At 45.9% G+C, this 20,193-nt stretch overlaps 1 protein-coding gene and 1 long non-coding RNA gene across 9 annotated transcripts in view; one reads left to right on the forward strand and one right to left on the reverse strand.

The window, feature by feature from the left end:
• The window catches only part of Rbms3 (RNA binding motif single stranded interacting protein 3), a 1,349,634-nt gene that overhangs the window by 1,203,458 nt on the left and 125,983 nt on the right, over positions 1-20,193 (reverse strand). The window lies entirely within an intron of this gene.
• Positions 12,668-13,921, forward strand: LOC116071947. The gene is made up of 2 exons (XR_004111246.1): positions 12,668-12,883; positions 13,301-13,921. It is a non-coding gene; the product is annotated as an uncharacterized LOC116071947 (long non-coding RNA).

Below are 20,193 nucleotides of genomic sequence, written 5' to 3' on the forward strand. Positions count from 1 at the left end.
TCTCTCTCTCTCTCTCTCTCTCTCTCTCTCTCTCTCTTTCCTCCCCCCTCTCTCATATTTTCCCATTCAAGCAGTCATCATCTTATCCTAAAACTGGCTCAGAAGAATTAATTCTCTTGGTTCCCTGGGGGACATTCTCCCCTGTGTGAGTTCAGTTCATTTTACTCAGAAGCCTCAAAACTATGGCACCTCTATTATGCCATCTTTACCACACTGAAGATGAGGGCAGGCTGCCCTGTGTCTAATGCCATCACTGAACTTGACCTCTAACAGAAGTCACTTACGTAACAATAACACTGCTTAATAAAGTGCCTCCAGGACCTTAGACTAATTTATATTTCACTCTATAAATTGTTTTAGAGACTTGGCTACTCAGTGGGTAGACCCACATTCAGGGATCCCTGTGCCAACCTGTGAGCATGCAAATATCAAATGCATTACCGACAGATTAGGAAGTACGTACAGTCACTTTTTGTAGTTAGCATAAAGCAGAAGTGCTGTTTGGCTTTTCATTATAAATATCTCCCTAGGAGAAGAAAACTGTCAAAATTTCTAATGTGTGAGGTGTAGAAACAACTCCAGAATTGCTCTTTTTCAGGCAGTATGGAACCAAGCTTTCTAAGACCACAACTTCCCATTACCTCTAAACTTCCTAAAGGACAAGGTCAAAATCAGTCGTCATGACTTGCCCAGTTCATTCACTATGAGAGGCCGAGACCCTGCCGCCTTCGCCTCCTCCTCCTCCTCCTCTCTGCTACTGGATGAAGGTTCCTGCTAAGGACTGAGAATCATTTCATCTACTGCAATGGTTTCAAGCACAGATATTGCTTGGTTTGTTTTTTTTTCCATCCAACACCCACATTCTGCATTTGAAAATGAGCTTCAGTCTACTGGGTCCTTCACTGTCCACCCTGCGTCTCCAGAGGCAAACATATTGATTTTATATAACACTGAGTGAGTCCTTTCTGTTCTCATTCACTTTGAGCAGTACATACCAAAAGGCATTATTTCTTACTTCTTCTTTTCCTAATGAGAAAAGACTAGTTTCTTAGGGCAATATGACTGTATCACTGGGTGATTGTCACCACTCCAGGACAACAACAACAACAACAACAACAACACAACCCAACACAGCCTCACCTTTGGGTCACAGTACTTAGCCCAGGCTGGCCCCAGTCTTGCTACCCTCCTGCCATAGCTTCTTAAGTGTTGGGATTACAGATATGTGTTACTATTCCCCCTTCTGCTTGCTTGTTTGTTTTTCACTTCACTTTTAACTGTTTATCTCCCAGGTATAAGACACATACATTTACCAATAAAAGCCTGTAGTGAGACTTCAGTAGGTGCCATCTGTTATTTCTATTTCTCAGAAAGGCCACATTCAGTCTTGGTAAGGTGACGTGTGGTGATGTGTGGTGATGTGTCATGACGTGTGGTGACGTGTGGTGACGTGTGGTGATGTGTGGTGACATGGTGTGGAATCAATGGGTCATCCTGGTAAGGTGATGTATGGTGATGTATGGTGACGTGGTATGGAATCAGTGGGTCATCCTGGTAAGGTGATGCATGGTAATGTGTGGTGACGTGGTGTGAAATCAATGGGCCAGCCTGGTAAGGTGACATGTGGTGATGTGTGGTGATGTGTCATGATGTGTGGTGACGTGTGGTAATGTGTGGTGATGTGTGGTGATGTGGTGTGGAATCAGTGGGTCATCCTGGTATGGTGACATGTGGTGACGTGTGGTGACATGGTGTGGAATCAATGGGTCATCCAGTCACCATGTCCTGGTGAGTCTCTCACTATCTTCACAAGGATTCCCGTGCAAGAGCTCTACCTGCTGAGATGGATGGGGAATCCCACCTCAGCCACCATGAGCTCACCAGGAACCTTCCGATTCATATGGACCATGTTTTACCTCTATAAGAGCAATCACAACCCTCATCTCTGCACACCTGTAGGGATTCATATTAGCCCTGGCTTCCTCTTCATTTATTTTGGGCCAGACACATTTGCTACTGACATGGGGGTACTTTGTGCCTCGTCCAGGGAGAGTTCTTGTAGCCTAAGAACTAGGCAAAATTCATGTAGGTGGCAATGTTGTGAGCAAACTTGCAGTGAGGCCAGAAAGGTCTGCATTTAGCAAAGCATGCTACGGCCTCCATCCCGCAGTTCATCCTGAGCCTGAAAACCTGCTGTACTATGGAGGTATTGACGAGGGTCTCCTTGGGGTAAGGGTTGCAGTCAGAGCTGGCTAACACACACCTCTCCCTGAAATGGTTCCCCCACTGGGATCCCCGACCTTGAAGTATCCATCACAGGCAGCACACGGGCAGCACAGCACACTCCTGTGTCAAGCTTCCACAGGTCTCCTATACCCGCTTAGTAATGTGCAGGCTGTGGATCTGATGACTCACAACTAATATCTCTGTTTCTAAACCTTGTTAATTTCACTGTCAACTACAGGAAAATACTTCAAAATTGCAATACCATTAATGCTGAAGGCAGCAGATGTAAGAACTAGGACTTCTGGTCCTTGGGCGTCATGGATATCCACAAGTATGTCTCTGCATAGCTTATCATCAGCACATTTAACTGTGGTAAGTAAATATGACTGCTTGGGCTTAGGAAAACACACGTGTTAGGAGTTACACATGAGACTGTGAGATGTCAGGGTCATGAGTTTATATATACATACACACATATATGTGTGTATATGTATGTGTATATGTATGTGTGTATGCATATGTGTGTATATGTACATGTATATATGTATTATATATTTATAATTTCCCTCTTGCTTTTCCTCCTCCAATCTCATCCATGTAACCCCCTTGTTCCCTCTGAAAATCATGGTAAATGAGGCCCAAAGAGCCCCAATGATTCACGCAAGCATGCAGTTCCTAGGTTCATAAATATTCAGGCCTTTCTGACTATAAAACTCAATCTCTCGTTCATTACCCAGCTTCTTCCCTTTAGTATATTTAGTTCTTTCTACTTAGAGTCCAGGCCCTGATGAACTGCCTCAGCACCAGCTCGAGCCTAGAGAAACACAGATCTCAAAACTCCATCCTTGTCAGACCTAGCTAATCTGAATCTACAGTGTGTGTGTGTGTGTGTGTGTGTGTGTCTGTCTGTCTGTCTGTCTGTCTGACTGTGTGTCTACGTGTGTTCACATCTGAGATGAGGAAACCCAAGGCCTTAGCATATCTCCCTCCCCTGATCTCCCCTCTACTGCATATGGCAGACTAGCTGGCCTACAAGCTTCCAGGGTATTTCCTGTGTCTCCGGTCTCTTCACAGGAGTGCTGGAATTACAAATGTGCAAACCATACCCAGCTTTACATGGGTTCTGGGAAATCAAACTCAGACCAGTACACTCATATGGAAAGTGCTTTTGCCCGCTGAGTCATCTTGCCAGCCCCGGGATCTGCATGTCAACAATGCTCACAGAAGTGTGTGAATGTTAAAGCGATACTTCCGGGCCAAGGAGTTGCTTAGTTGAAACACTTTAAAACTTAACCCAAAGGGCTGTCCTTCTACCAATAGGGTTTGTAGTTTGAAATAAAAGAGACAGGCCGAGCCTTCAAGTTTATAATTTAACTTGGTAAAACATCTATTACATCTTTGTATGAAAATGAAAGACAGAAGTATCGTGAAGCCAGCCTGGGCTGTTTAGAATCCACACTAATGCTCACAATGCATTGATTTTAATACTTGGCTAAGTGTCCAGAATATCCCGAATTTATACCCTTTCTGTATTTGTTTAAGTAAATCTTCTCGTTTAGAACGACCTGGCATTCCCTCTAAGCTACCATGCTAGCCTGTATTTTCTTCAAGGCCCCGATTAACTGGTACCTCCTCAGGCTGTCACTCATCAGGCTCATGAAAGCTGCTCATGACTGAGGAAGGGTCACTCATGGGAAATCCAAGCTCCACGAAGATGCCATCTACAATCTACAAAATTCTCTCTGCAGAATGATGTTTCTACATCCTGGCCTGTGGCTTCCCATAACCTCTCTATCAGGACCTGGCCCACCCCATGCAGGTCCTTGCTCTGCAGCTTCTGCTGGCCGGGAGTTCTCAACAAGAATTATGACACATACCTCTTTGTGTCTAAAGCTGGGTCCTCTGAGGTCTTTCACCCATAATGTCCCAATGCCTTCCTGTACCAAGCTTTGGTCTGTGCGGTTTGGATAAATAAGGTATCTTCCAGATGACTCATCATACTTTTGAATACATAGTCGCCATGGCAACACTGTTTCTGGAGGTTGTGGGACCGCTGGGAGGTGGTGGTCTCACTGGAGGGACTGGGTCACCGTGAGGACGGATTTGAGGTGTACAGCCCTGCGGTCCTTCCTGTCCCAGCTGCTTCATGTTCTGCTTATACTCGTGGGCCACAGCTGTCCACTGCCAGGCTTCTCCTCAATTGGAGGGGCTTTCAAACCCTTCAATTCAAACCACAACCTACCTCAGGAAACTTCCTCACTGCTCCCTGTCAGGATCCTGTCTGCACTGATGAAACTGTACGAAATGATGGCTTCAGATACCAGCTAAGCATCTGAGGAGCCCTCTGGGGGCCTCCTGCCACTCCTCCCGAAGGCGTGGCTTCCTCTTCAACATCTCCCACTGATACACTGAATTGCCAGCTTTGATAACTGCTTTTGGCAAGTCACAGAACTATTCTTCTGACAAAGCTCCTCACTTAGAGCCTCAGGAACTCTGGCTTACGATGCATGAGTCGTTCTGGGAGGAATCAGAATACAAAGATCAAGAAAACATTTCAATGCGGAATTCAAAGGCCCATCTCATGAGGTAACACAGCGGCTGGGGAGAGAACAGGATAAATCACTTGCCATTCAAGCACAAGGACTAAAATCTAGATTCCCAAAACCCACATAAAAAGCCAGGCAGGCATGGTAGGTGCTGTAATCCCAGCACTCAGGAGGCAGAGAGACAGGGAACCTCCAAGTCAAACTGATGTCTAGCCAATCAGTGAGCTCTAGGTTCAATTAAGAGGCCCTGGCTCATCAAAGACAGGGAAAAGCAATTGAGGAAATGACAAGGATCAGGCCTCCACATACCCTGCCCCCTCCCCAGCCGCAATCCTGTGCCCATGAAAAAAAAATGGAAGAAATTATAAATAAATATCTAAGCTATTTGTGTATATGAGCAAGAGCGTAGAAATAAGGCTGTATAAGCGGGAAGGCGAGGCTCAAGTGGGAGAATCCTCTCCCATAGGTAGTTGCAGAGCTATAGGGTCACAGCATCTATCAGGGGAGAGAGAAGCCAGCGGGTGCATTTGGCCCAAAGCTGTTGGGTCGAGTTTTCCTTCAGGTAAGAGATTTGTCAACATAGCAGCAAGCAGATGAGCGGCACAGGCTCTGTAGGGTTCAGTAAGAAGGGCTGCGGTACTGCCGGACCAAGCGAACAGCACCTGCTCTTAGCAGGACCTGCACGCGAAGCAGCTTAGTTAATATGTTATTTATGCTACGTAACAAGGAAAGATAGGAGATTAAGGAGGTATGGGGCAGGAGTCACAGAAGGGACGGATAAGGGAGGGTAAGTGAGCTGCTGTGGACCCTGGCACCAGGCTGCCGGGTGCGTCCATCTGTGCCCCAATGCCCCCGCATCCCACACTCCCAGCCCTGCCTGCTTAGGGTTCAGAGAGTCTGGATGCTCTGAAGCACCGTTCATTCAGACACAGGCATCAATAGCAACAAGGGCTGTCAGGCACAGTGCCAATACAGAACCAGGCTGTCAGTGTCCATTCAAGGAGAACTCACGATCATGTCCTGAGGCTTTGCTGTGGAGACCTCTGACCTGTGACCAGGAATGACACAGCTGGGTCACATGGCAACTGTGGGGTCCCCTAGCTGAAGCCTGGTGGTGGTCATACAGCAGTGGCTTAAAAAGTTGTAGCACTCTCTCAAGGTCAGGGCTGGGGAAAACAATGTTGGAGTCACCTCTAGGTTCAACTAAGAGGTCCTGACTCCTTTCAGAAAGGAGAGGACGACCAAGAAGGACACCAATGTCAACTTGAGATTCTATATGTACTGCACACACACTTGAACATACTTACATATACCAGACACACACACACACACACACACACACACACACAAATTAGGCAAAAAAAAATGTAATTGAAATTAAATGCACAGGCCATTTGTACACAAGCAGAAAAGTATACTTGAAGGAAGTAGGTTTACTTCCTCAGACTGGTGACTCGTTAAAAAGATGTGTATACTCACAGATACGCAGATACAGGCACACACAGAGACACAGGCAGACACACAGATACACACACACATGCACACACACACACAAACCATACAAAGCTATATGTTTCACCATGGCATCTTCAAGCAAAATTTGTTTTGTTGAGTCTCTTCTCTGCTTCATCACCTCCTCCCTGTGCCCTCCCTGTCCAATCATTCCTCCCCCATCCCTCCTTGACACCTTCCCCCTCGTGTCCCCTTTCTAGTTTTATAGGGTGTATGTGTGTGTCTGTGTATTTGCATGTGTGTTCCCATGGTGTCTAGATAAGTGTAAATATAGGTAGAGGCCAAAGTCCTTATTGAATTTCTTTCACTGACCCATCTCAATCTGTACATTTTGAGACAAGGTTTCTCTCTAAATCTGAAGCTCATTGATTCTATTAGCCAGGCTGGCCAGTGAGCTTCAAGAATCTACCTATCTCTCCCTCACACACTCATTTACTCTCTCTCTCTCCCTCTCCTTCTCCCTCTTTCTCTCTCTCTCTCTCTCTCTCTCTCTCTCTCTCTCTCTCACACACACACACACACATACACACACACACACATACATACCAGCCCTGTGGTTACAGGATATACCATCATACCCAGATTAACATGGGTTCTGGGGCTCTGAACTCAGGTCCTCACGCTTGTACATTAGGTCCTTGAGCATCTGCAACCCAAAGATCTCTTCTCAATAAAATAAATATAATTAATATGTATCTGAAGACATATTTGCACTTTACCGGTGACATTTCACATGCTCTAAACTACTTTATACAAACTCCTCTAAAGTTTTCCATTAGTTTCAACTAATGGAGCATTTCTTATTTTGAAATTGTACCATTCAGAGAGCAGACTGGCCAGAGAAGCAAACATAGCAGTCAGTTTGCTAAGCCACACTAAATTCACCGATACTCAGATGCGGACAACACTTCCAGGCACCAATGAAGATGCAATTTTCATCATTGGGATTCTGATGTAGGCTCACCATGAAATCTCACTCAACCCTTCTTGGATGGATAGGAGGCTCTACTGCCTAGCTGGGAGTTGGTGGACACCCTATGATCAGACCATGTGACCAGTTCTACCCAGTGAGCTGTAGGCAGAAGATACAACGCTCCTGAGCTAAAAGAGTGAAGAACCTTATGGCCCCTCTCCACCTCCTGCCCAGTTGTGGTAAACTCAGGGAAAGGCATATCCTAATGGAACAGCCTGGAACTACTTAAATCACTGAGTTTCAGGAGGGCACAAAGCCCCCGGACATGAGGTCACAGCAGGGTGTGTGACCTAAATCCCCAAGCTCAGGGAGCTCAGGTTTGCTCTGCTGTCACTATTTTGACAAATCCTAAAAAGCAGTTTCATTTTGCATTAGACTGCTAAATTTTCTACTAAGTTCATCCACAGATCAGACCTTTAGGAGTTTTGTATGACTGCATCAAGCCACTAAAATTTCCATGTTTGCTTGTACGCACTTATATGTGTAGGCATGTACATGCGGAAGGCAGAAGATAATCTTAGGTTCTTCCTTGGGTGTCTTCCATCTTTTTTGTTGGCCTAGGATGTTGCTGAATAAACTAGGGGAGCACCCGCCCCACCTCCCATCTTGCCATCACTGGGATTACAAGTGTGCATTACTCTGGCTGCTCCTGTGGGTTCTGGGACCCTAACACAGTCCCTGAATTTACAAGGCACATGCTTTAGAACTGAGCCACCTCTGCAGCCCAAAGCTCTGTGGTTTGGAAGCTCTTAGTTTCTGTATTACCTACCTATCCTATCCTGACTAATGTAACCACAAAAGCCGTTGAGATGCCAGCACAACCCTACTCCAAGTTGACACTCTACGCAGTTGCCCTTCCTCTGCAGACTGGCTTCAAAACTAGGTGCTCCATGGCGTCATTAGCCACCAAAGGGGACAGCACTAGACAATCTATTGGATGAACTCTCGCTCTGTTGTGTGTGGCAGGGATACATCTTTACCATGTATGTTTCAAACCTTCTAACTGAACTTCCTTGTGGCAGAGACTGAAACCTAGAACAGATTTCCCAGAGTTCTTGGCAGTTAGGTCAGAGCATGTGACCCATGTCTTGCCAAGGAGGTTCACCCACGAGAGACTTAGGGTAGGAAAGGAGGGAATATTTGGTGCTGGTGTTGGGAGCAAACAGAAATAGGCTCCTTTTACAAGCATGTCATCTTTTGTGTCAGCTCTGGAAGGAGCCCCTGCCCAGTGCTATAAATCAGCACAGCCATCCTGCAATGGGCACGTCTCCCAGATGCACTGACTTCGGTGTATAGAATATAATTCTGGGGTCCCCAAGATCCTGCAAAGACTTTATCAACTTCCCAATTGTTCTGGTTTCGTTTAAAACTCTGAACAAAAGCAACATGTGGAGGAAAAGTTTTGTTGTTGTTGCTGTTGTTGCTACTGTTGTGGTTGCTGTGGTTGTTATAATACCAGGTGATAGTCATCACTGAGGGGAGGTCAAGGCAGGAACTCATAGTCCTATCACATCCACAATCAAGGGCAGAGAGAAGCAAATGAGCGCAGCTGCCTGCTTGCTTTCATCCAGCTCTCTGCTTTCCTCTATAGTTCAGCACCCCTGCCTAGGGAATGGCGCCTCCCACAATAAGCTAGGTCTTTCAACATCAATGAACAATCAAGACAATCCCACAAAGCTATAACCACAGCCAGTCTAATCTATGTAATTTCTCATTAAGACTCTCTTTCCAGGCATTTCTAAGCTGTGCCTGATTGATGGTTAAAACTAACCAGCACACCAATTAATGTGGTAGACTGTTGTCAGCAACTGAAACAGACAAGGTCATTCCTTCCTTGAAGTGTAAGGTCGCTGAAGGCAAGGGATGGGTGTGACTTTCAAATCTTCTGCATCAGTTACTTTGTACATTAATGGGACCATATAGGTGAGAAGAGCAAGTTAAGGAAGAAAAGCAGGTTATCTTAGCTCTGGTCAGAGGGCACAATCTATCATACCTCAGAAGGCGTGACAACAAGGACAGAAGGTAGCTAAGAGCTCACATCTCAGCAGCTCAAGAAAGTAGAAAGCAGATGCTAAACTGGCTTGCTCCTTTTTCCTTCTTTATTCAATCCAGGACCCTATCAGAAGAATGTGATGCCAACCACATTCAAAGCAAGGGCATCCCTTTTCAATTACCTATTCCCAAGAAGTCTTAAAGATAGATACATCCAAAGCCATGCCCCACTAATGTCATAGGCGTTCATGTCGACAGCCTACATTTAGCATCATACCTTCACTTCCTACTGACTAGCCAGCTAAGATTAGCTCAGCAGCTTGGTTCATAATAATGACTCAAAAGATGCTTTAGGAAGAAAAATGGTGCAAAGGAAAGAAAAAAGGCATGATGGCTGATGTTATGTATCAGTTTGAGTCGAGAATAGCTCAGAAGGCAGATGAAGCACTTATGGGTGTTCATGTGAGGATTCCTAAAAAGAGGACGATAACACAAGTAGACTGGGTGATGAAGACCCTCCCATTCATGACAGGCACCATTCTGTGTACTGTGAGACCAACCAGCACACAGAACCAGAGAAGGTGATGTTCCTATCTGGGCCCTAGCAGCATCTCCTCCTGGAGTCAGGCACCGGCACTGTGCACGTGGGGCCTTCAGACTGGGGCTGGACCGGGCCTTTACCTCTCACATGGAGGACTGTGGCGCTTCTTGGACTACACAGTGACAATCATAGCAAGTTTCTACATATCTACATATGTAAATAGCTACCTCCCTAGCTGCATCTTATCCAACTTTTGTCTCCAGAAGACACTCTCTAATGCAGCAGGAAGTCCTTCATCCAAATAGCCATGGGATTGGGAAACAGAGATCTTACTGTGTGGCCCTCATTTTAAAGAGATTATAGGAGTGATAACTTGCTTCAATGTATGAGGCTTGCCACATTCGCACAACTACCAAGATTGAGTATCTTAAAGGCCCAGCCTTGGCATGGGGGCTCAAGCCTATAACGCCAGCACTTAGGAGACTGGGGTAGGGGAATTACCTTGAATGTGAGGCTACTGGGTTAACTCCGGGCCAGGCTGGAGCAGAGCTATAGAGTATGACCCTGATTCATTCATATAACAAAAAACAATACATAAAAATACAAAGTACGGTGGGCATCTCGGTGTGCTATGAGGCTAAACATGTTACTGGAATGTCTGTAAAAATTCTATTTTAACGAGTCCTTTGCTGCAAGTGTATTTCTAAGACAAAATCATTTTTAAATCATAAAAGTATGTTTTAAAAATCAATTCCCTGTTTTCCCACAGTTTGTCAGGCAGAGTTTCATCGGGCACATCTGACTACCACACAGTGGCATATGCCTGAGTCCTGGCTAGGGGAAGGAAAGCTGTAAACGGGCTTCCACCATAAGCTTGTCTGTCCACCCTGGGTTCTCCATCCCCACAGAACCCATGCCAGGATTCCCAATTCACTCGTGGTCAAATTGGAAGAAAGAATTTTGGGTGGTAGCAGCACCTGGAGCTACTCATCACTGTGCATTTTTTTTTTTAATCTGAAATCAGTAGACACCACAAGTCCTTGGAATAATTGGTGCCAATCAGACCAATGTACCCTGTTTCCAGAATGTTCTCATCTGCTACCTCATATAGAAGCATCCTCTTACATGCAGTTTGCCGACACTGGAAAGTAGGTCAAGACACGCTAGAGCTCTCTCATCTCCCAAAGCTATGTGCCATTTGGGAAAGACTCATGAGGGTTGAAGTCTGGGAAGTGAAAGGGAAAGACGAGCAGATGACAAGGAGAAATGGAAAGGGTTTGTTTCTGGGCCCCTTCATAAATCTTCATCCCCTTTCTAACAAGATCTCAGAGAATTGGCTTCACTCAGGGGTGGGGATGCTCATTACCCAAGTTCAAAGCCAGAGGAAAATGACAGTGGGAAAATCATTCCCAATTGATTTATAGCCAGGTTGAAAGAAGCAGAAAGCCAATCACCTGCCTTTTAAATATCTCTCTACCTAAAACTCACATGAGAAGCTGGGCTCCAATCTACTTCTTTAATTGGAGCGCCAAAACATTAGGCATTAATGCCTCCAGCCATTAATCACCCCAGATACGTCATGATAAAGGTGGAAGCCATAGTCCAAGGTGGCAGCCATGGATGAGAGGCCACAGACAAGACATGGCCTTTGACCAGAAAATGCATCCGTGAACCAGGCAATGCATCCATGGACCCAAGGCCACAGCCCTGGTGGAGCAGCCTTTGCCTTCTCTGAAGCTCCAAGGAAGGCAGATACTCTATGGTGTCTGTTGAGACCTGTGGCCAAGGAATTTTTACTGAAACGATTCCTAACAAAACCATTTCAGTTCAGTCCTCTTAAAGTGGGGTGACCCTGTGATAAAGTGTGTTCTCCAGTGATAGGCAAACGAGGGCCCATAGACTTGGTCAATGCTTACTTAATCCCTGTCAGGTAGCTAAACTGCAACTATAGATTTGTTTCCCAATGTTACATTACCAAGACAAAAGTAATGTATATGTATTTAAATGAATTCGCACGCTGTCCCTCCTGGCCCCTCTGCAATCCTTCATAAGTCTCCTTATTTTCGGAGTAGTGAAACCTCATTAGTCGGACCTGTGGAGGACCTGCGGAGGGTAAGCTTTCTAAACGATAAGGAAGGTTGTGATTTCAGGCTGCTTTCCCTTAAGGAAAAGAGGTTGCCTTCCATTTCTGGTCCACTGAAAAAGTACTGAAGCTAGAGTCAATCCCAGAACACAGCGTGGACAGCTAGTCCCCAGCACCCTGCTCCCTGTGTTGCTCGCTGGCGATCACAGCACTTGTGCAACTTCCCCACGGACAACTTAAGAGCGCGATGTGATGTACAATGTACAATGTGCAATGTAGGTGGAGCTGGCTCAGCGATAAGGACTCCTGAAGCTCTTTCAGAGGACCCAGGTTCAGTTCCCAGCACCAACATGACACAGCTTAGAGCTTACTGCCCACCCAAACAGTATTTGGTGGACATGACTGTGCAGTGGTACACGCCCATGGCTCACACAAGATCAAGGCAACCAAAAACTCCGTGTGGACAGGGAAGGTCTCACGAAGTTGACATTGCATCATACAGAGTACAGGCCACGCCCCTGCGTTCCGGAAGCAAGGTTGCCATGGAGATGACTTCTACAGCCCAGGTAAGCACCATCAGAAACACACACTTACTCTGAGTGAATATTTGGGTTTTGAGACTTCTGATGCTGATGCTGATTTTCTTGTGCCTCACCCATTCAGTCATGCAGCTTCATACAGGGTGGCGACCCACAGTCACCCGTGGCACTGGATTGAAAGCCAACCTAGTACAGGCCTAGAGTGCCTTTACGTAGACACCCCAGTGTAGCTGCTCTGTTCAACAGAACTTTAGGTCCGCAGTGGGAGAACTAAGCCTGAAGCTGATCTCTCAGACACACTATCCACCAGATGTGTATGAACGTGCGTGGGAAGCCAGCTTCCTAGGGAGATGACCTTGGAGTCTTTTTCTAGCCTGATTCAAGGCGTGCCACTGTCCTGTGGATCCTTAAAACCCTCTATCTTAGGAGACCCACCTGGAAAACGCTTGTGACAGTATCCATGCATTTTGGGTGAGTTTGGTGAAAATTAAAGGCAGTCTATTAGTGTGCCACAAAAGGTTGCTATGTGCCCCAGCCCCACCTTCCCCATTCCTCTGTCACCTGTGAGCATATCTTCTCCCAGAAATGCTAAATGATTTCTGAACATTTGTTCTGAAAATTTGGCCAAAGTCCCTTTTCTAAAATGTCCTAAGTCACCCTGGATTTTCTTTATTAAATTCTCTGGTGTTTTCTCAATAGCTCCCAATTCCACAGTTTACCTTTCATTCCAAAGCACAGATGCACAGAAAATACACACACTGTGTGTGTGTGTGTGTGTGTGTGTGTGTGTGTGTATCACAGTCTCACATAGCCCATGCTGGCCTTAACCTTGCTACACTAGTCCCCTTTGTGACTTACATTATATTACATTGTATATCCGTTGTGTAGGAGTCAAGCCCAGGGCCTTATGTATGCAAGAGAAGCATTCTACCAACTGTGTTACTGTCTCTGCCCCAAATGATTATATGGAGTCCTTTGAGCCAGAATTGAAGCAGCCACCTGAGGGCTGACATGCCCTGCCCACAACAGTCTCTCTACCATCGGACTTACTGAAGACTCACTCTCCTCCCAGCAAACTTCGGAATGGCTCCTTTTGAAGGAAGTGGTCCATGAAGCCTGATAGGCGATATGCCTATCTAGTAATCACTCCTGAATGGTTGGCACAGAGAGAAGCTAAATCTGCTTATGTGTGAAACCCGAGCAACTGCAGCTTGGTAAGAACAGATGCATGGAAAAGCATCCCAAAGGGCCCAGGCACGCCTACAATGATGGAGGACGGGGCAAGTGTGACTGACAGCATGATCCGGATTCTCGTGCCCCACAGAAGAAAGGCAGGCTCCAGTTCTCCAAATCACCTTCCATGGCAGAGATTTACCCAGCACCAAGCCTTCACATCCAGTCTATGCTGATACTCTTTGATACTCGGATGAACTATAGTGTTGCCATTGGCAACCCTGTGACTGCATGCTGGGCATCCCGTTATGCCCAATAAAATTAATACTGACTGCACTTCCATGGGAAACATGGCACTCTTCTGTTTCCAACAGAACAAAGCCACCAGCTGAACATTACAAGGCTGTGTGCAGCTTACAACCATAGGGGCTGCATCTGACTTCCTGGTTGTTGTTGTTATTGGTGGTGGTAGTGTGTGTGAATGTGTGTGTGTATGTGTGTGTGTGTGTGTGTGTGTGCGCGCGCGTGCGCGCGAGTGCACGTGCACACACATGCATGTGTGGTGTTATTGTTTGTTTGTTTTATCTATTTATTCTTCAAGAAAGCTCTTCAGACTTATAATAGAGCAATAAATTTACCCAAGGCTCAAGGGCAGGGTGGCCATTTGAACATCTTCAAACAGATCTGTGGCACATTATTTCCTATAATCAGAGGGCATTATTATTACTTGTTCGTCATGGGACTCAGTCCCCACATCGCAGCAACAGGAATTGCCAGGTATATTTATGGTCTGCCTTAGAGATAATGTGTTGATTCCCAGAGGAAACACAAAGGCAATTAGTCCTCTGCACTCCACACAGCCCTCACTCTGGTGGCACTTCTCCAACTATAAAGACACCCCTGAATTTTTCTCCATGTAAATATCTTTCTCTCCACAGCTGGGGAGATGGCTCGGTGAGTAAAAATACTTGTTTTACAAGCATGAAGACCTGAATTTGAATCCCCAGCACCCATGTGGAAAGCAAGATGTGGTCCTAGACACACCTATAATCCCAGGAGAGGCAGGGGAAGAAACAGGAAGGGGCCTGATCACAGGGGCCTATTGGCTACCAGCTTCAGTGGGGCAGGCCCTGTCTCAAAAGAATAATGTACTAGTGTGATTGGGAGTGTGTGTCTGTGTGTGTGTGTGTGTGTGTGTGTGTGTGTGTGTAATATGGGGTAGGGCATGTGTGTGCTATGGGGTAGGGTATGTATGTGTGTGCATGTGTGTTTCTCTGTATGTGTGTGTGTGTATTATAGGGTAGGGTATTGTGTGTGCATGTTTTTCTGTGTATGTGTGTGTGTGTAATATGGGGTAGGGTATGTATGTGTGTGCATGTGTGTTTCTGTGTGTGTGTATAATATGGAGTAGGGCATGTGTGTGCTATGGGGTAGGGTGTGTATGTGTGTGCATGTGTGCACGTGTGTTTGTGTGTATGTGTTAAGGTGTAGGGTATGTGTGTATGCAAGTGTTTGTGCTTCTCTCTGTGTGTATGTGTGTGTAATGTGGGAGACGGCACGTGTGTGTTATGGGGCAGGGTATGTATTTAGGTAGATGTGGTATGGCAATGCATAGAGGTCAGAAGAGGCCACCTGGGTCCCACTCTGTTACTCTTCCATGTTCCTGTGAGATGGGGTCTCTCACTAAACCTGGAACTAGGCAGACAGCAGGTGGGTGAGCTCCAGCAATTCCACCATCCCTGATGCAGAGGCTGTAGGTGTGCACAGCTTTTATGTGGGTGCTGGCTGCCCCAACTCAGGTCCTGACACTTGCACAACAAGCCAGCACTGTCACCCATCGATTGCTTCCGCCCTTACTCTCACTTTGGACCTGTGTTTCTCCTGCCCTTGGTTTATGTTTTACAAAGAATTTAAGAATCAGTTAGAGAAGTAGGTATAGTGTGATCATTTACCAGGTGTTGGCAAGTTACAGCCCACATCCTAGATCTGTGGCTGTTTTGTGAATAAAGTTTTATTAAGACACCGCTATGATTTGCTCACATATGCTCTACAGTGCCTCCATGCTGAAAGAGCAGTCCATGGAGCTGTGGTGGTGACCATATGGCACTCAGAGCTGGAACAGCTTTACAATTTGGCCTTTCACACAAAATGTTTGTCAACCCCCTGACCCAGCTCGACTGTGAGTCCTTTGCCTAGTCTGTTGAGGCTACTGTTGCTTCTCGGCCCTTTAACCTTCTAAGAACACTTAGAGCCTTCCAGAAGCTTCTACAATGGCATTGTGTAGAGATATACAGAAATAACTAAGACTAATCGTCTCATAATAATTTCAATTTAAGCAAGACTGTACTTTGTGTATTATCTCTTTTCAAATGACAGCTTTTATTAGTGGGGAAACTGAAGAGAACTGGTACATTAAATCACTTACGATAGCGTCATTTCTTTGTGCAGTGTCCCGGTGTCAGTGTTCAGTGAATTAATTGCTCATTTGTGTACAGATTGCACAATGCATTTTGAAAAGACGGTACTTGCTTCCTGGGAGCTTATGCAGCCTGAGACAGGTAAGGATGACAGAGAGAGAAGGCTCCCTAGAGGCGGTGCTAGACAAGTGGTTGCCTATGCAATGTATGCAGCCATAGATAAGCCCAAATCTAATGGAAATAAATATTAATTATTATTAATATTAATAAAAGTAAATAAAATTTAAAAAATCCAAACACTCATAAAAGTAATTCAACTCTTCCAATGAACTCTTGGGATTATCTACTAGAGTGTTTTCTAGAGATAAAGTTACAGACAAAGTGATTTACATGATCTGGGAATAAATTCTAGGCATGTGGCTTAATTTTTGTTAAAGGGAAAAGCTAGGTAGAAGCATTTGGATAGAAATGTAACCAGGGAGACTGGGTACGGAAAATCCGAAGCATTCTAGCATACAATGTTCAAAGAAAGGCAAAGCGCTATACGTGGGAGATCACATCCCAGTTCCTCACCTACTTCAGAGACAGGTGTCCTGTGACTGTTTGATAAATCCAGTGAGTATGAGAGAGGGGGTAAGCAGGAGAGATGGGGCTAGAGACAGAGGAATTTCATAGAGCTCCAGAGATTCTTGGAATCCGCAAGGTGGCGTTAAGGGGAGGGTTGGTGGCTGGAAGTCCCTAGAAGCTTCAAATTAAGAGCTACACATTTGATAGACCAAAGTATGATTGGAAGGTAGGGACTTTCAGCACCATTACCCAACCTGTGGGGAGGAAGAAGGAACTAAAGGTTAAACTGAATGTCAATGGCTAATGATTTAGTCAACTGTGCTGTTGTAGCAAGGTAATCCAAGAAAAACCATGTGGGAGAGCCTGAGGAGAGCTGGGCATGTGGGAGAGCCTGAGGAGAGCAGGCCGTGGAGGGCTAGCATGTTCTAGCCCTTTCTCCCACCTGCTTCTTGCCCATCTCCTTCTCTGTGTGGCTGTGTGCATCTTTGTAGCATTGTCTAAAATATACTGGTGAACCTGTTTCCCTGAGTTCTGTGAGCCACGTTAGCAAGTCAGCCAAACCCACAGGCAGAGGTGGGATAGTGATGATTTCTGGTTGGCTGGTGTGGGGAGCCGCAGCTGCCACCCTATATACATATATTTTGAACACTTGGTCTCTGGCCAAAGCAGAGAGCATTGATAAACAAGTCTTAGTTGGAGAAGCTGAGTGCCTCTAGTTTGTGATGCAAGCTGGCATGAATTCCCGCAGCCTATTATGCTTTGCCACGTAGCTGATGCTGATTGGGACCAGGGAAAGTATTTAACCCACAAGGGCTGGGGGCTGGAGAGAGACTAGAGAGAGAGTAAGAGCTCAGTGTCTGCCTCCTTACTTCTAACTGGACGGGTAAGGCGGCCGACAGGCTGGCTGGAAGTAAAGGTGAAAGCCTGACAGAGTCTTTGCACCTGCCATCCTGAATACGGAGAGCCTTGCGGGACAGAGTCCTCCACCTGCTCCATCTGATGACGTCAATATCTTATAGTGGCCACGTTCACAATTGAATTGGAGGACACTTATCTGGTGCCCGCTGATAAATGTATTGCCAAATTGCTTGACTGATGTGTAGGCGAAAATCCAGCATTGATCTGGGATCACAGTGATCTGTGTTGTGGAAGTTCAATACAACATAGCCCTTACAAAGAACTAGATAATCACCATCAGATCCGAGTGCCTTCTATTAAGCCCCTGCTCCTCACACCACCCTGAAGTGCAGCACTGATCAGGGGTCAGCAGTGGGGCTCCCATTTCAGAAAGCAGTGAGGCGCCTCTCCTTTACATCATTGGGCAACCAGGGAGTGAATACAGGGTTCCCTGATCATCTTCCCACCCTCTTCCAAATTAAGAAACAGAAAACCACACAACATAAACTTCTGCCCCCTCAAAGGAACACTGGAATGACTGGTTAGCTAGTGCTAACCACAGTGAACCTTAAGCTACAAGGGCAGTAAAGCAATGGTTGTTGTCCCAGCTAGAGCTGTGACTAAACACCACAACACAACTCAGGACAAAGGGCAGATTTGGTTCCCAGACTCGGGATTACCATCCATCCGTGCACAGAAGCCAAGGCAGGGACTTGAGGCAGATGGTCACATCCACAGTGGAGATCAGAGAGAACCCAAGCATGCTCCGGACTCTGCCCACTTCCTCTACCCTTAGAGGGTCAAGGATTCAGACCTAGGGAATGGTACCACCCACGGTGGGCTGAGTCTTCCCTGCTTAATGAACCCAAGTGAGAGAAAAATCCCTTGTGGATATGCCTTTGGCCAACTAATCTAGACAATCTCTCACTGAGATTTTCATCTTGAGTGACTCTGTGTGTGTCTAGTTGGCAGTTAAAGTTGACATCACAGATGCGAAAGAATAGAATAAAGACAATCCAAAACCACCAATCGTGCAATGGGTAAGTAAGACGACCTCTGAGGAGGACACCTTCTCTCTTGAATCCCAACCATATTTAATACACAATAGCATGAGGCCTACATTTGTATATAAGAAACAGAACAGAACGTAACTGTTACGAATAGGAAAGCAATCGTAAGCCAGGTTCTGTGGTGACTATGAGACACGCACATCAGTGATGTATCTAGTAAAACGTAGAGGCAGAATCCAGAGTCAGGGCCCTGACCCCTGTGCCTTTGTACTTACTTCATGGTTGCATGAAGGAGCCATGGGCTGGAATAAAGGAGCTGAACTTGAGAACCTCCCTTGAAACAAACAGTGAATCAAAATGTACTCTCAGTTGGTGACTTGAAATCTCAGAGGTGAATCTACTGTTGGGAAAGCAGAATTAGGTGGGGTCATGATGAGAGCCTGGTGTAAGTGCCCTTGTTCAATTAATTATCAGAAAACAAGCAAAACGTTCCATGAGAATTTATATAGAGATAATATGTTATATTTTAAAGATTGTGTGTGTAAATGTACATATGTGTAAGTGTATGGTGTGTGTGAGCATGTGCTATGTGTATGCACATGTGTGTGCTTCGCACCTGAGTGTGTGTATGTATACCATGTGCATGCAGGTTGACAGAGGCCAGGAGAGAAGTCAGTCTTCCTGGAGTTAGTTTCATGCCTGAGCACCCGCGTGTGGTGCTGGGTCCAAGACCAGCAGCCCTTCTTAGCTCCTGAGCCAGCTCTGCACACTACATTTTCAAGGATTTTTTCTTCTATTTCTGGCTCTACTTATTTGTGGATTAAGCATCCATAATCAACCAAGTGGACTCAGAAGTGTTGCTGCTTTCCAATGTGTCTGTCCTGAAGTCATTCCTAAGCCACGATGACGCATCCACCGCTGACATCTGGATGCATGTGCACCCATGTGCTCACGGACCATACTCAGGCATGCACATTCACACATGCACATGGGAAGAAACATCTCCCCTAGCAAGAGAGGAAGAGATTTACATAAAAGATGGGCTGTGCCCAATGCCTAGTATATCAGAGGGGAAAACGCAGCCACTTCCATTCATTTGATTATGTTTCCATAAATATTAAGTAGTCATTCTTATTTCTTCTTTCACAAGCAAGTCTGTGGCTGTTGCTAGTACAAGGTTGACATCACCTCACTGTCAAAAATAAAATATACAAAATCCCCCTTTTAATCACCAGCAGCCACTATTATGAAAGAACTCACAACGGAAACTTCCTAGGGAAGCCATGTGGGCCCAGTTCTGAACTGCTCTTGCCTGACATCCCCTTTGAGCTCTTCTCTGCATGGGTATCTCTTCCCACCACCTTGATTTCCTCTCCTTGTCAGAGATGGTGGCCATGTCTCATTAGAAGGCCCTTCCTTATTTCCTTTTTCTCAATCGGCATCGTAAGTTCAGGCTGCCTCCTCCACTGCCGCTGGTTCTAAGACACCCTCTCCTCTTTCTCCTGCCAGACTGCTGAAGCTCATCTGCTCACCTGCCATGGCCATCGCTAACAGCTGCCAGAACAGCTGGCTCTGGGCCCTCCCTGAGGGCGTTCTATGGGCAGCAGTCATGATATCACTTTCCTTGGACTTTGTAGTCACCACATAAGTAAGACAACAGACATCTCAACTTGAAATCTCTCTGTGCGTGTCTCCTCTCTCTCTCTCTCTCTCTCTC

Source organism: Mastomys coucha, unplaced genomic scaffold (assembly GCF_008632895.1).
Source record: "Mastomys coucha isolate ucsf_1 unplaced genomic scaffold, UCSF_Mcou_1 pScaffold23, whole genome shotgun sequence".
Lineage (NCBI taxonomy): Eukaryota > Metazoa > Chordata > Mammalia > Rodentia > Muridae > Mastomys > Mastomys coucha.